This window comes from Salvelinus fontinalis, chromosome 18 (assembly GCF_029448725.1).
Source record: "Salvelinus fontinalis isolate EN_2023a chromosome 18, ASM2944872v1, whole genome shotgun sequence".
Taxonomy (NCBI): Eukaryota; Metazoa; Chordata; class Actinopteri; order Salmoniformes; family Salmonidae; genus Salvelinus; species Salvelinus fontinalis.
Window position 1 is genome coordinate 26683883 of NC_074682.1, and position 15649 is coordinate 26699531.

Genomic DNA, 15649 nt, shown 5'->3' on the forward strand with positions numbered 1-15649 from the left:
TTTGATTTGCTTGATCTTAGCTAGCTACATAGCCGTCTTTGTATCAAAGATAATTGTGTAGTTTAGAGCGATTTTCTAGGTTAGCTAGACAGCTATTTTCGTCCTTTTAACGTAACGTAACGTAATCAACATTGCTAGCTACCGAATAGCAGCACTATAGAATCTACTACATTCAACGGAACAACGGAACGACTTGATTAGTGTAGTGTTAGCTAGTTACACAGTTGTCTCTGCTGTCCTTGTATCTAAGATAACTGTGGAGTCTGGAGTAATTTTTGGTTAGCTAGCCAGCTATTTTCGTCCGCCGCGCTGCCGTTCCCCTACCTAGTCAATACTGCTGGTCAACACCGCTAACACTGCTAACACTGCTAGCTAGCCAACTTCTACCGAATAGCAGCACTGTAGAAACTATTACATTACAACGGAACGATTTGATTAGTGTAGTATTAGCTGGCTAGTGTTAGCTAGCTACATAGTTGTCTTTGCTGTCCTTGTATCTAGGACAATTGTGTAGTTAGACTATTATCTGGCCAGTTACCGAGGTTACCTAGCCAGCTATCGAGGCTACCTGGCCAGCTACACTTCAAACAAAGTCAACAACGCAGCCACTGCTAGCCAGCCTACTTCAGCAGTACTGTATCATTTTAATCATTTTAGTCAATAAAATTTTTCCAACGTAAGCTTAACTTTCTGAACATTCGAGACGTGTAGTCCACTTGTCATTCCAATCTCCTTTGCATTAGCGTAGCCTCCTCTGTAGCCTGTCAACTATGTGTCTGTCTATCCCTGTTCTCTCCTCTCTGCACAGACCATACAAAACGCTTCACACCGCGTGGCCGCGGCCACCCTAACCTGGTGGTCCCAGCCCGCACGACCCACGTGGAGTTCCAGGTCTCCGGTAGCCTCTGGAACTGCCGATCTACGGCCAACAAGGCAGAGTTCATCTCGGCCTATGCTTCCCTCCAGTCCCTCGACTTCTTGGCACTGACGGAAACATGGCTCACCACAGATAACACTGCTACTCCTACTGCTCTCTCTTCGTCTGCCCACGTGTTCTCGCACACCCCGAGAGCTTCTGGGCAGCGGGGCGGTGGCACCGGGATCCTCATCTCATTTACATTTTACATTTAAGTCATTTAGCAGACGCTCTTATCCAGAGCGACTTACAAATTGGTGCATTCACTCTCCCAAGTGGTCATTCTCTCTTTCTCCCCTGACCCATCTGTCTATCGCCTCCTTTGAATTCCATGCTGTCACAGTTACCAGCCCTTTCAAGCTTAACATCCTTATCATTTATCGCCCTCCAGGTTCCCTCGGAGAGTTCATCAATGAGCTTGATGCCTTGATAAGCTCCTTTCCTGAGGATGGCTCACCTCTCACAGTTCTGGGTGACTTTAACCTCCCCACGTCTACCTTTGACTCATTCCTCTCTGCCTCCTTCTTTCCACTCCTCTCCTCTTTTGACCTCACCCTCTCACCTTCCCCCCCTACTCACAAGGCAGGCAATACGCTTGACCTCATCTTTACTAGATGCTGTTCTTCCACTAACCTCATTGCAACTCCCCTCCAAGTCTCCGACCACTACCTTGTATCCTTTTCCCTCTCGCTCTCATCCAACACTTCCCACACTCCCCCTACTCGGATGGTATCGCGCCGTCCCAACCTTCGCTCTCTCTCCCCCGCTACTCTCTCCTCTTCCATCCTATCATCTCTTCCCTCTGCTCAAACCTTCTCCAACCTATCTCCTGATTCTGCCTCCTCAACCCTCCTCTCCTCCCTTTCTGCATCCTTTGACTCTCTATGTCCCCTATCCTCCAGGCCGGCTTGGTCCTCCCCTCCCGCTCCGTGGCTCGACGACTCATTGCGAGCTCACAGAACAGGGCTCCGGGCAGCCGAGCGGAAATGGAGGAAAACTCGCCTCCCTGCGGACCTGGCATCCTTTCACTCCCTCCTCTCTACATTTTCCTCTTCTGTCTCTGCTGCTAAAGCCACTTTCTACCACTCTAAATTCCAAGCATCTGCCTCTAACCCTAGGAAGCTCTTTGCCACCTTCTCCTCCCTCCTGAATCCTCCCCCCCCCCCCCCCCTCCTCCCTCTCTGCAGACGACTTCGTCAACCATTTCGAAAAGAAGGTCGACGACATCCAATCCTCGTTTGCTAAGTCAAACGACACCGCTGGTTCTGCTCACACTGCCCTACCCTGTGCTCTGACCTCTTTCTCCCCTCTCTCTCCAGATGAAATCTTGCGTCTTGTGACGGCCGGCCGCCCAACAATCTGCCCGCTTGACCCTATCCCCTCCTCTCTTCTCCAGACCATTTCCGGAGACCTTCTCCCTTACCTCACCTCGCTCATCAACTCATCCTTGACCGCTGGCTACGTCCCTTCCGTCTTCAAGAGAGCGAGAGTTGCACCCCTTCTGAAAAAACCTACACTCGATCCCTCCGATGTCAACAACTACAGACCAGTATCCCTTCTTTCTTTTCTCTCCAAAACTCTTGAACGTGCCGTCCTTGGCCAGCTCTCCTGCTATCTCTCTCAGAATGACCTTCTTGATCCAAATCAGTCAGGTTTCAAGACTAGTCATTCAACTGAGACTGCTCTTCTCTGTATCACGGAGGCGCTCCGCACTGCTAAAGCTAACTCTCTCTCCTCTGCTCTCATCCTTCTAGACCTATCGGCTGCCTTCGATACTGTGAACCATCAGATCCTCCTCTCCACCCTCTCCGAGTTGGGCATCTCCGGCGCGGCCCACGCTTGGATTGCGTCCTACCTGACAGGTCGCTCCTACCAGGTGGCGTGGCGAGAATCTGTCTCCTCACCACGCGCTCTCACCACTGGTGTCCCCCAGGGCTCTGTTCTAGGCCCTCTCCTATTCTCGCTATACACCAAGTCACTTGGCTCTGTCATAACCTCACATGGTCTCTCCTATCATTGCTATGCAGACGACACACAATTAATCTTCTCCTTTCCCCCTTCTGATGACCAGGTGGCGAATCGCATCTCTGCATGTCTGGCAGACATATCAGTGTGGATGACGGATCACCACCTCAAGCTGAACTTCGGCAAGACGGAGCTGCTCTTCCTCCCGGGGAAGGACTGCCCATTCCATGATCTCGCCATCACGGTTGACAACTCCATTGTGTCCTCCTCCCAGAGCGCTAAGAACCTTGGCGTGATCCTGGACAACACCCTGTCGTTCTCAACTAACATCAAGGCGGTGGCCCGTTCCTGTAGGTTCATGCTCTTCAACATCCGCAGAGTACGACCCTGCCTCACACATGAAGCGGCGCAGGTCCTAATCCAGGCACTTGTCATCTCCCGTCTGGATTACTGCAAATCGCTGTTGGCTGGGCTCCCTGCCTGTGCCATTAAACCCCTACAACTCATCCAGAACGCCGCAGCCCGTCTGGTGTTCAACCTTCCCAAGTTCTCTCACGTCACCCCGCTCTCTCCACTGGCTTCCAGTTGAAGCTCGCATCCGCTACAAGACCATGGTGCTCGCCTACGGAGCTGTGAGGGGAACGGCACCTCAGTACCTTCAGGCTCTGATCAGGCCCTACACCCAAACAAGGGCACTGCGTTCATCCACCTCTGGCCTGCTCGCCTCCCTACCACTGAGGAGGTACAGTTCCCGCTCAGCCCAGTCAAAACTGTTCGCTGCTCTGGCACCCCAATGGTGGAACAAACTCCCTCACGACGCCAGGACAGCGGAGTCAATCACCACCTTCCGGAGACACCTGAAACCCCACCTCTTTAAGGAATACCTAGGATAGGATAAAGCAATCCTTCTGACACCCCCCCCCCCCCCTTAGAAAGATTTAGATGCACTATTGTAAAGTGGCTGTTCCACTGGAGGTCATAAGGTGAATGCACCAATTTGTAAGTCGCTCTGGATAAGAGCGTCTGCTAAATGACTTAAATGTAATGTAAATGTAAAGTCCAGCTAGCAATCGCATCAGGAAACCCTGCCTTCCCCAAGAACAGAGGAGAGGAAGTCATATCTTTGCCAGTTCCAACCAGCATATTAAACATTTCCACACAGCAACACAAGTTCTCTTTGCATCAATTCTCCAATGTCTCATGCAAAACCAAAATAATTCCCAGCTGGGAAAAAAGCAATACACACTGTGCCAGTGTGGAGCTTTGTATGCACAAACATCTCAGACTACCTGACCCAACTCTGTGTTACAGAGAGTTTCTGCGTATGTGGTACTTTCCTGCATCAAATGGCAATAGCATGAGAACATAATAATACTAGTAGATAGCCATAGGGTAATATTGAGCCTGTTGAAGACTGGGGACCATGCCACCATGAGTTTTGCGTGTGGTGCTACAAGCACAAACACAAATAATATCCCACAAACACAGGTGGGAAAAATGGCTACCTAAATATGATCCCCAATTAGAGGCAACGAATACCAGCTGCCTCTAATTGGGAAACATACAAAACACCAACATAGAAATATTGAACTAAAACACCCCCTAGTCACGCCCTGACCTACTACGCCATAGAGAACCAAGGGCTCTCTATGGTCAGGGCATGACAGGGTCTTGGATGTTTACCAGGAGAGCACAAAATATGTACTGATGAAAAAATTACTCCAGTTGTGCATGCATGCAGAAAAGTTCCATTTGCACTGGGGAAAAGGTTCAGGAGGAACTGGGACGCAAGGAAAAGATGGATGTCATCACAAAAATGGATGAACCTAAGTGGGTAAGCTCACTGGTTATTTTGGAGAAAAAGAACGGCGATCTCAGGATATGTCTAGACCCAAGAGATCTCAACAAAGCAATCAAGAGAGAGCATTTCAAGTTGCCAACCAGAGAAGAGATAATGTCGCAGTTTGCTGGAGCAAAGTGGTTCAGTAAGATTGATGCCTCATCAGGATTCTGGCAAATGAAGCTAGATGATGCAAGCTCAAGGCTATGCAGATTCAACACACCTTAGGGCAGGTACAGATTTCTTCGTCTATCATTTGGGATTCCCTCAGCGCCAGAGGTCTACCACAAGACAATCCACATTATCTTCAAGCACATTTTAGGAGTGGAGACCATGATGGATGACATCATCGTCTGGAGGTCCATAAAAGAAGAACACGGTGCGAGAGTGAATCAAGTGCTGGACCTGACACGGAAAGTCAACCTAAAACTAAACAAGGATAAAAGCGAGTTTGGTGTGAAAACACTTACCTTCGTGGGAGATGTACTTTCAGAGGATGGAGTCAAACCAGACCCGAGGAAAACATCAGCCATCAACAACATGGAGCGCCCGAAGAACAAGGACGACGTGAGATGCTTCATGGGCATGATCACCTACCTTGCAAAGTTTATACCGCAACTGTCAGCACAGTCCGCTCCACTCAGATGTCTCTGGAACAGAAAAACAAATGAGAATGGTCCCATGAGCAGGAAAACTGCTTCAAAAACATAAAGAAGACAATCACAGTTGAGCCAGTGCTCAGGTTCTATGATCCAGAGAAAAGCACAAGAATTTCTGCAGTCGCATCACAGTTTGATCTGGGAGCAGTTCTTCTGCAACGGCATGACGACAAATGGCAACCCGTTGCTTATGTGTCCAGAGCCTTGACAGGCGCAGAGACAATTTATGCACAGATAGAGAAAGAACTACTGGGGAGCACATATGCATGCGAAAGGTTTCATCAATATGTCTACGGACAAGACTTCAAAGAAACCGACCACAAACCATTGGTGTCAATCATGTCTAAGCCACTGAATGATTGTCCAATGAGAATCCAGAGAACGTTGATCAGACTGCAAAAGTATGATGTGAAGATCATCTATGCCCCAGGAAAGTTCATGTTCGCCGCTCTTTCTCGAGCAGTCGACAAGAAAGAGAGCTTTTGACACACAGTAAAACACTGAGATTCAGGCCTACGTCGACATGATCGTAGCATCACTTCCTGTGTCTTCTGAGGGAATGGAGCAGATCAAAAGAGAGACCGCAGCGGACCAAACAACGACAGGGTTGAAAGAAACAATACTGATAGGATGGCCCGCACAGAAAAACAACTGTCCAAGGAGAATACAAGATTACTGGATGTGCAGAGCAGTGCTCACCGTTGTGGATGGCATAGTGTTCAAAGGCAACAAGATTGTCATTTCCATGGCACTACGCAAAGAAATGCTACAGAAAATACACAAGGGCCATTTGGGTGAGGAAAAATGCAAACGACAAGCACGAGAATTAATGTACTGGCCAAGAAAGAACCAGGAAATCAGGCAGACCACTGTTTCATGTGAACAGTGTTTGACATACAGGCCAAAGCAGCAAGCAGAGCCGCTAATGCCTTATCCAGTACCCAACAAACCCTACTACAAAGTTGGAGTTGACCTTTTTGACTGCAATGGCAAAAGTCACATTGTTGTTACCGACTACTACTCAAACTACCCTGAAGTAGCAACACTGCCAACTACCTCCAGCAAAGCTGTAATCACCTACCTGAAATCAGTCTTTGCAAGACATGGGGTTGTGTCTGAACTGTACTTAGACAATGGCCCGCAGTTCTCAAGTTCCGAATTACGATCGTTTGTTAACGATTGGGGATTCCAACACAACAGCAGAGAATTCAGTCATAATTGTCAAAGGTCTGATGAAAAAGGCACACGATGGAAAGGAGGATTAAAAATCCCCCAAAATCTGATGATCTACCGCAGCGCACTGCTGCAGAACGGACTTTCACCTGGACAAATGTTGATAGGACGTCGCATAAGAACCAATCTACCCATCCATGAGGACTCGCTAAAACCCAGAGGTGCTCACAAAGTCAATCTCGAAGGAAAAACTGAATGACTCCAAGACATCACTACAGGAACCTGGTTGAAGCAAGGGTGCGTGCGGAGAGAAGTTGCACCGCGATCCTATGAGGTCCAAACGGAGCATGGATCACAACTGAGACGAAACAGAGTGGATCTAAGGCTGCAGCCATTCACTCAAGGGACTGAGGATCATCAGGAGGATACTGCTGAAGCGCCTTTAGCAATGGAGAATTCAGTCAGAACAGTTGGACAACGAACGCTGTCCAACTGTTTCAGGAAGCACTTCAGCAGAACGACCAAAAAGGACTGTCAGAACCCCTGTAAGGCTTATTGAGAATTGCACACAAAAAAGAGGAAAAGGGGCACCTGGACTGAATGTTTTTGTTTATGTGAAAAGAAATAGAGCCACAATAGAGTATTGTTGGACAGACTGCATTTAGTTGAAAAACAATTATAATATGGTGAAAGAACTGTTTGTTATTGAAAATTGCATGTTATGCAGGTTGGGTAAACAATGTGATGTTACATGTTTAGTTACAGAGAAAAGTAGTTTTCTTCAAAGGAAGGAAGATGTGTTATGTGTTAATAACATTAAGACTACGTTACCCAGCAGGCTATGCAGGGGCAGGTGGTTGAAGAATGCATTGCATGACTAAACATGGAGTTTTCTAGCTGAAGTATATGTTCATTAAAAGTAGTTAAACCTACACCGCGGTTTGTCATTATACATACAAGGAGCAAACATAATAGTCACTGTATATCAAAAAGTAGCATATCCATGTAGAAAATCCTATTAAGCCAGCTTACACTCAGAACTAAAGAAACTACATTGTTTTTAAAACAGGCTACAATGCAGTCCATCGACAAAGGCATAGTCCTGAGAAAATAAAGGATTTTTTTTTAGGGGGGGGGGGTAGTATGTTATTTTAGTAACTTGATAGACCAGACTTCTTAGTCTTTTTTTAAATTGCCGCGGACGCCTCACTGTTTTCCTTTTGACTTCGATAAAGACGGATGTTGAAAAACTGCGATTCCATCTCATCCTGGCTTCAGTATCCGCTGCTGGTCGCGCTGCTCCACGTCATCTCAAATGAGGGGTATTTTCTCTTGCCTCCTTTAATTCCATATCTCTATGTTACAATGTTAACGGATTTGTGCGTCCCTCACCAATTGTCATCAATTCTCAAAATCATAGCCTAGGTAATTATTAAATTATATCCACTCGAGAGAAACTTGTAAATTCAATTTAACAATAAACTCATCAATAAAGATTATAATATTCTACCATTCCTATTACTACTCTACTTGTCCCGTTACATCAGTCCCTCACATGATTTAGATTTGATGGGGAGTCCGCATGTGGTCCATGAGCCCCAACCATTGCCACTCCCCGACCGTGAAATGAACGCACTGAAAGAGTGTCTACCCCCTCCTTCTTTCCCAAAAATGACCAACCCGAATGTTCAGCTGTGACCGCGATTGCTCTTATGGTCATTTACCACAACACCAACAGTCAACCCACCATTAACACTATAGGATAAATAACTGAGGAGCATGGTGTTTTCAAACTATAGTCTAGTTCGGACTCGTGTTCTGTCAATAACTGACTAAAACAGAAAGTATGTAGCAGAACTGACTAGTGTTGAATAATAGATGAAAATGTATTGACTTTATTCTTTTATGAGTTATGCATTTAAGGAGATATTTTCTGTGGTGCAAAATTAGAACAGCTGTTTTATTGTGGTGTTACTAAGAAAACTCCTCTCCACCCTTCCAAATTGTTTGCAGAGGCTCTGGCCATCTTGACAGGCAGGCAGCCTCAGGAGTTTGGTAATAAAATCTCTATCTCTGTGAGCATATGGCACTCTGAAACTATAGGCTCTAAAAGCAGTAGGCCTAGATCAGTGGTTCCCAAACTTTTTATAGTCCCGTACCCCTTCAAACATTCAACCTCCAGCTGCGTACCCCCTCCAGCACCAGGGTCAGCCGTACCCCTTCAAACATTCAACCTCCAGCTGCGTACCCCCTCTAGCACCAGGGTCAGCCGTACCCCTTCAAACATTCAACCTCCAGCTGCGTACCCTTTTAAGCACCAGGGTCAGCCGTACCCCTTCAAACATTCAACCTCCAGCTGCGTACCCCCTCTAGCACCAGGGTCAGCTGCGTACCCCCTCTAGCACCAGGGTCAGCGCACTCTCAAATGTTGTTTTTTGCCGTCATTGTAAGCCTTCCACAAACACACTATACCATACATTTATTAAACATAAGAATGAGTGTGAGTTTTTGTCACAACCCAGCTCGTGGGAAGTGACAAAGAGCTCTTATAGGACCAGGGCACAAATAATAATATAATAATAATCAATAATTTTACTCTTTATTGAGCCTTCTTATATATAAAACATTTTTTTTATTGAAAATTGTGAATAGCTCACCACAGGTTAATGAGAAGGGTGTGCTTGAAAGGATGCACATAACTCTGCAATGTTGGGTTGTATTGGAGAGAATCTCAGTCTTTGATCATTTTCCACATACAATCTGTGCCTGTATTTAGTTTTCATGCTAGTGAGGGCCGAGAATCCACTCTCACATAGGTATGTGGTTGCAAAGACATCAGTGTCTTAACAGCGCGATTTGCCAAGGCAGTATACTCTGAACGCAGCCCAATCGAGAAATCTGGCAGTGGCTTCTGATTAAATAAAATTTTCACAGAACCTCTTGTTGCAATTTCGATGAGACTCTCTTGTTCAGATATCGGTAAGTGGACTGGAGGCATGGCATGAAAGGGATAACATTCCAGTTGTTTGTGTCATCCGTTTCGGGAAAGTACCTGCATAATTGCGCACCCAACTCACTCAGGTGCTTCGCTATATCACATTTGACATTGTCAGTAAGCTTGAGTTCATTTGCACACAAAAAAATCATACAATGATGGAAAGACCTGTGTGTTGTCCTTGTTAATGCAGACAGAGAAGAGCTCCAACTTCTTAATCATAGCCTCAATTTTGTTCCTCACATTGAATATAGTTGCAGAGAGTCCCTGTAATCCTAGATTCAGATCATTCAGGCGAGAAAAAACATCACCCAGATAGGCGAGTCGTGTGAGAAACTCTTCATCATGCAAGCGGTCAGACAAGTGAAAATCATGGTCAGTAAAGAAAACTTTAAGCTTGTCTCTCAATTTAAAAAACATGTCAATACTTTGCCCTTTGATAACCAGTGCACTTCTGTATGTTGTAAATGCGTTACGTGGTCGCTGCCCATATCATTGCATAGTGCAGAAAATACACAAGAGTTCAGGGGCCTTGCTTTAACAATGTTAACCATTTTCACTGTTGTGTCCAAAACGTCTTTCAAGCTGTCAGGCATTCCCTTGGCAGCAAGAGCCTCTCGGTGGATGCTACAGTGTACCCAAGTGGCGTCGGGAGCAACTGCTTGCACACGCGTTACCACTCCACTATGTCACCCTGTCATGAATTTTGCGCAATCAGTACAGATACCAACACATCTTAACCACCAAAGTCCATTTGATGTCACAAAGCTGTCCAGTGCTTTAAAAATACCCTCTCCTGTTGTCCTGGTTTCCAGAAGAGGATGTCTTCCTTAATTGACCCCCCATAAACGTAACGGACATGTACCAGGAGCTGTGCCAGGCCCGCCATGTCTGTTGACTCATCCAGCTGTAACGCATAAAATACACTGGCGTGTATGTGAAACAGAAATTGTTTCAAAGTTGAGAACAAGTTCCCATTTGCAACTGTGACCTGGCCAATATAAAGCAAAGCCATTCGACACATACAACAACACAGAGTTACACATGGAATAAACAAACATACAATCAACAATACAATAGAAAAATCTATATGCAGCATGTGCAAATGAGGTAGGATAAGAGAGGTAAGGCAATAAATAGGCCATGGTGGCGAAGTAATTACAATATAGCTGTCACGATCGTCGTAACAATGAAGAGAGGAGGACCAAGGCGCAGCGTGATAACAGTACATCTTCTTTTTATTTGAAGACGAACACGAAACGAACACTGACAAACTATACAAAAACAACAAACGTGAAGCTATAGAACGAAAGTGCAGACACAAGCAACTAACGTAAAGACATAGACAATCACCCACAACCTACCTAATGACTATGGCTGCCTAAATATGGCTCCCAATCAGAGACAACGATAGACAGCTGTCTCTAATTGAGAACCAATCTGGCAACCATAGACATACAAACACCTAGACTGAACACTGCCCCATAAACATACAAAAACCCCTAGACAATACAAAAACACATACATCCCCCATGTCACACCCTGACCTAACTAAAATAATAAAGAAAACAAAGATAACTAAGGCCAGGGTGTGAAAATAGCAATTAAACACTGGAATGGTAGGGTGTGCAGAAGATAAATGTGCAAGTAGAGATAGTGGGGTGCAAAGGAGCAAGATAAATAACTAAATACAGTATGGGGATGAGGTAGATTGGATGGGCTATTTACAGATGAGCTATGTACAGGTGCAGTGATCTGTGAGCTGCTCTGACAGCTGGTGCTTAAAGCTAGTGAGAGAGGTAAGAGTCTCCAGCTTCAGAGATTTTTGCAGTTCGTTCCAGTCATTGGCAGCAGAGTAAGAACTTTAAACAGGTCAACATTCACAAGGCCCCTCGGCCAGACGGATTACCAGGACATGTACTCCGAATATGCGCTGACCAACTGGCAAGTGTCTTCACTGGCATTTTCAACCTCTCCCTGTCTAAGTCTGTAATACCAACATGTTTCAAGCAGACCACCATAGTCCCTGTGACCAAGAACACTAAGGTAACCTGCCTAAATGATTACCGACCTGTAGCACTCACCCCTGTAGCCATGAAGTGCTTTGAAAGGCTGATCATGGCTCACATCAACACCATTATCCTGGAAACCCTAGACCCACTCCAATTTGCACCCCAACAGATCCACAGATGATGCAATCTCTATTGCACTCCACACTGCGCTTTCACACCTGAACAAAAGGAACACCTATGTGAGAATGCTATTCATTTTCTACAGCTCAGCAATCAACACCACAGTACCCTGGGACTAAACACCTCCCTCTGCAACTGGATCCAGGACTTCCTGACGTGCCGCCCCATGTGGTAAGGTTAGGTAACAACACATCCGCCACGATGATCCTCAACACGGGGGTCCCTCAGGGGTGCATGCCCAGTCCCCTCCTGTACTCCCTGTTCACTCATGACTGCATGGCCAGGCACGACTCCAACACCATCATTAAGATTGCAAATGACACAACAGTGGTAGGCCTGATCACCGACAATGATGAGACAGCCTATAGGGAGGAGGTCAGAGACCTGGCCGTATGGTGCCAGGACAACAACCTCTCCCTCAACTTGATCAAGACAAAGGAGATGATTGTGGACTACAGGAAAAGGAGGACCGAGCATGCTCCCATTCTCATCGACGGGGCTATAGTGGAGCAGGTTGAGAGCTTCAAGTTACTTGGTGTCCACATCAACAACAAACTATCATGGTCCAAACACACCAAGACAGTCGTGAAGAGGGCACGACAAAGCCTATTCCCTCTTAAGAGACTGAAAAGATTTGGCATGGGTCCTCAGTTCCTCAAAATGTTCTACAGCTGCACCATCGAGAGCATCCTGACTGGTTGCATTATTGCCTGGTATGGCAACTGCTCGGCCTCCGACCGCAAGGCACTACAGAGGGTACTGCGTAGTGCCAGAACAAAGGAGATGATTGTGGACTACAGGAAAAAGAGGACCGAGCACAGCCCAAATCTCATTGACGGGACTGCAGTGGACCAGGTTGAGTGCTTCAAGTTCCTTGGTGTCCACATCAACAACAAACTATCATGGTCCAAACACACCAAGACAGTCGTGAGGAGGGCACGACAACAGCTAATCCCCCTCAGGAGACTGAAAAGAACGCCAAGTCTAGGTCCAAGAGGCTTCTAAACAGCTTCTACCCCCAAGCCATAAGACTCCTGGACACCTAATCAAATGGCTACCCAGACTATTTGCATTGCCCCCCCCCCTTTGACACCCCCGCTGCTACTCTCTGTTGTTATCATCTATGCATAGTCACTTTAATAACTCTACCTACATGTACATATTACCTCAACTAACCGGTACCCCCGCACATTGACCCTGTACCGGTACCCCCCTGTATATAGTCTCACTATTGTTATTTTACTGCTGCTCTTTAATTACTTGTTACTTTTATTCCTTCTGAATATAAAGACAATATTGGTGCCATAGAGGTTATTCATCAACGATTGGAATTCACAGTCTGTTTCACAATGCAAATTTAAGTAATTAACCCTTCTTCATGGAGTCTGGTCAAGGAAGAAATAGCGTGGAACCAATGACTATCTAGAACTCACTCAACAGCTCATCGGAACTACAATTCCCAAAATGCACATGAGAAAGTAGGAATAATAGGGATTCTGTTCACGTCACACCATAGCTTGAATTTCAATATCAAGAAATGCCGCACAGACTCTGTTGATGAGAATAAAACACTCCACGCAATGAATGACCCTTTTTACCATATCTGTGTAATTCAATTATTGACCCAGTAGTTAATTGTATTATTTAGCTAAACTTGTCATCTATTGTGTAACGACTAATGTTAGGTAGGCTGCAGCTAGGACTGCTTAAGTTTTACTCTTGCTTGTCAATAACGGGTTGCAACAGCTTTCTCATGTAGCCTATTTCACTTTACAGAATGAATTTGGTGAGAAACTGGTGTAATACTTTGTAATTAACTTTCTCTGCAATGGGTTTCAATGAATGTACAAAAATAAATAATTATTATTTTTCCACTTATTAGGAAAAAGTTATCAACTCCCCCTTAAAAATTGAGGCCTATCTGTGGGTTCAAATGGGGTTGAACTGACGTCAGATGCGCACGCACAGTTCTACCTGTCCATCTTGTGCGCAAAGGAAAGGCAGGAAACCTTGGCGAAACTCAGAATCAGAGCTTCGAATTGACAGTTATGGGAAAGTAGGATGTGGGATACTGGCCAAGCCTGGAACAAGTGAGTAACCCAACCTTGGGGCCAGCAGAGCACCCTGGTCCAATCAATGCTGTTACATAGCTACTGAGTTTCACCTTAACCCACTAGAAATATTTTCTATTGAGATTAAATAACCCAATTGTCACGCCCTGGCCTTAGTATTCTTTGTTTTCTTTATTATTTTAGTTAGGTCAGGGTGTGACATGGGGAATGTTTGTGTTTTGTTGGTTTTGGGTGTTTTTTATGGTAAAGGGGTTGTTGGGTATAGTATATGGGTTTGTGTGGAGTACATGTGTCTAGTGTTGTCTATGTATGTTTAGTTGTCTAGGAGAGTCTATGGTTACCTGAATGAGTTCCCAATTAGAGACAGCTGATTTCGGTTGTCTCTGATTGGGAGCCTTATTTAGGGTAGCCATAGGCTCTCATTGGTTGTGAGTAGTTGTCTATGTCAGTACGTTTGTAGCCTGTTGTATGTGCACGACGTTTATTAGCTTCACGATCGTTTGTTGTTTTGTTAGTTTGTATTAAGTGTTTCGTGTTTATTTTTCGTCATCTTTAAAAATAAAAGAAGATGGCTTATTTTCCTAAAGCTGCGTTTTGGTCCATCAATCCTCCACACGACCGTGACACCAATAGGTTTGGTTTTTTATCTGTTTTTCAGGTTTGTTTTCTTGGCAACCTTTCCTAGCAGTAAGTTGACACATCTGTGTGTACATAATGTAGTTTGTAAATTAATCTCACTCAAATGTCACAGAAGCGTGACATACATTTTTCCTCGACCATTCTCTGATCTCCACCCTCCTTGCTGTTCTCTTCCGATCTCATTTTGATTCCCCTCTTTCCTCTCTAAGTTCTCCCTCTTCATGACAGAGGCTATGGCACCTCTTCTCTCCACACTGTTCTCCCATCCTGAAGTTTCCCCACCAAGACGCATGTCCTCTGGATTCTGCAGTGTCTCTGTGCCACCTTGGTACCTGAACAGCAAACCCCACTTCACCTTGTGGCATGGCCTGGTCGGCCTGGGGACGGTATGTGTTGTTGGGGTGCAGACTCTGGCGGCTCTGCTCCTCCTCTACTACTCTCTGGCTAAGGGCTGGTCCCTGGCTAGGCTGAAGCGCTACGCAGCATCCGGCCTCATCACCTATCTGCTTGGCAGTGCCAGTCTGCTCCTGGGCACCTGCTCTGTGTGGTTTACAGGCGCTGTGGGAAGATACACCTGGTGGCACCCTACTCTGCTGTCATCACCCTGGTCATCATGAGCCAGGTGTCCAATACCTACATGGCTAAGAAACAACTGGAGTCCTAAACAGGCTATCGCCAACATCAAGCTCACAAACAGTCATGGACTATTACATACTGACCAGACCGCTCGCACGCATGTTGATTTCATCCACCCACACCAGATGTGGTCATGACACTCGGGTTGAAATATCAAAACGAACTTTGAACCAACTATATTAATTTGGGGACAGGTCAAAAAGCATTAAACATTGATGGCAATTTAGCTAGCTAGCTTGCTGTTGCTAGCTAATTTGTCCTGGGATATACACATTGGGTTGTTATTTTACCTGAAATGCACAAGGTCCTCTACTCCGACAATTAATCTACAGATGAAAGGGTAAACCGAGTTTGTTTCTAGTAATCTCTCCTCCTTCAGGCTTCCTTTCTTCGGACTTTATATGGCAGTTGGCAACACAACGTTAAGGTGCATTACCACCACTAACTGCACTGGAGTGTGGATCTCAGTTCATCTTTCAATCACCCACGTGGGTATATGCTCCTAAAAACCAATGAGGAGATGGGAGAGGCGGGACTTGCAGCGCATCAAGCGTAACAAATA

The 15649-nt window shown here is 45.7% G+C and overlaps 1 pseudogene; it reads left to right on the forward strand.

The window, feature by feature from the left end:
* Window positions 1–5057: 5057 nt before the first annotated feature.
* Window positions 5058–15115, forward strand: LOC129815884 (transmembrane reductase CYB561D2-like; annotated as a pseudogene).
* The last annotated feature ends 534 nt before the right edge of the window (window positions 15116–15649 follow it).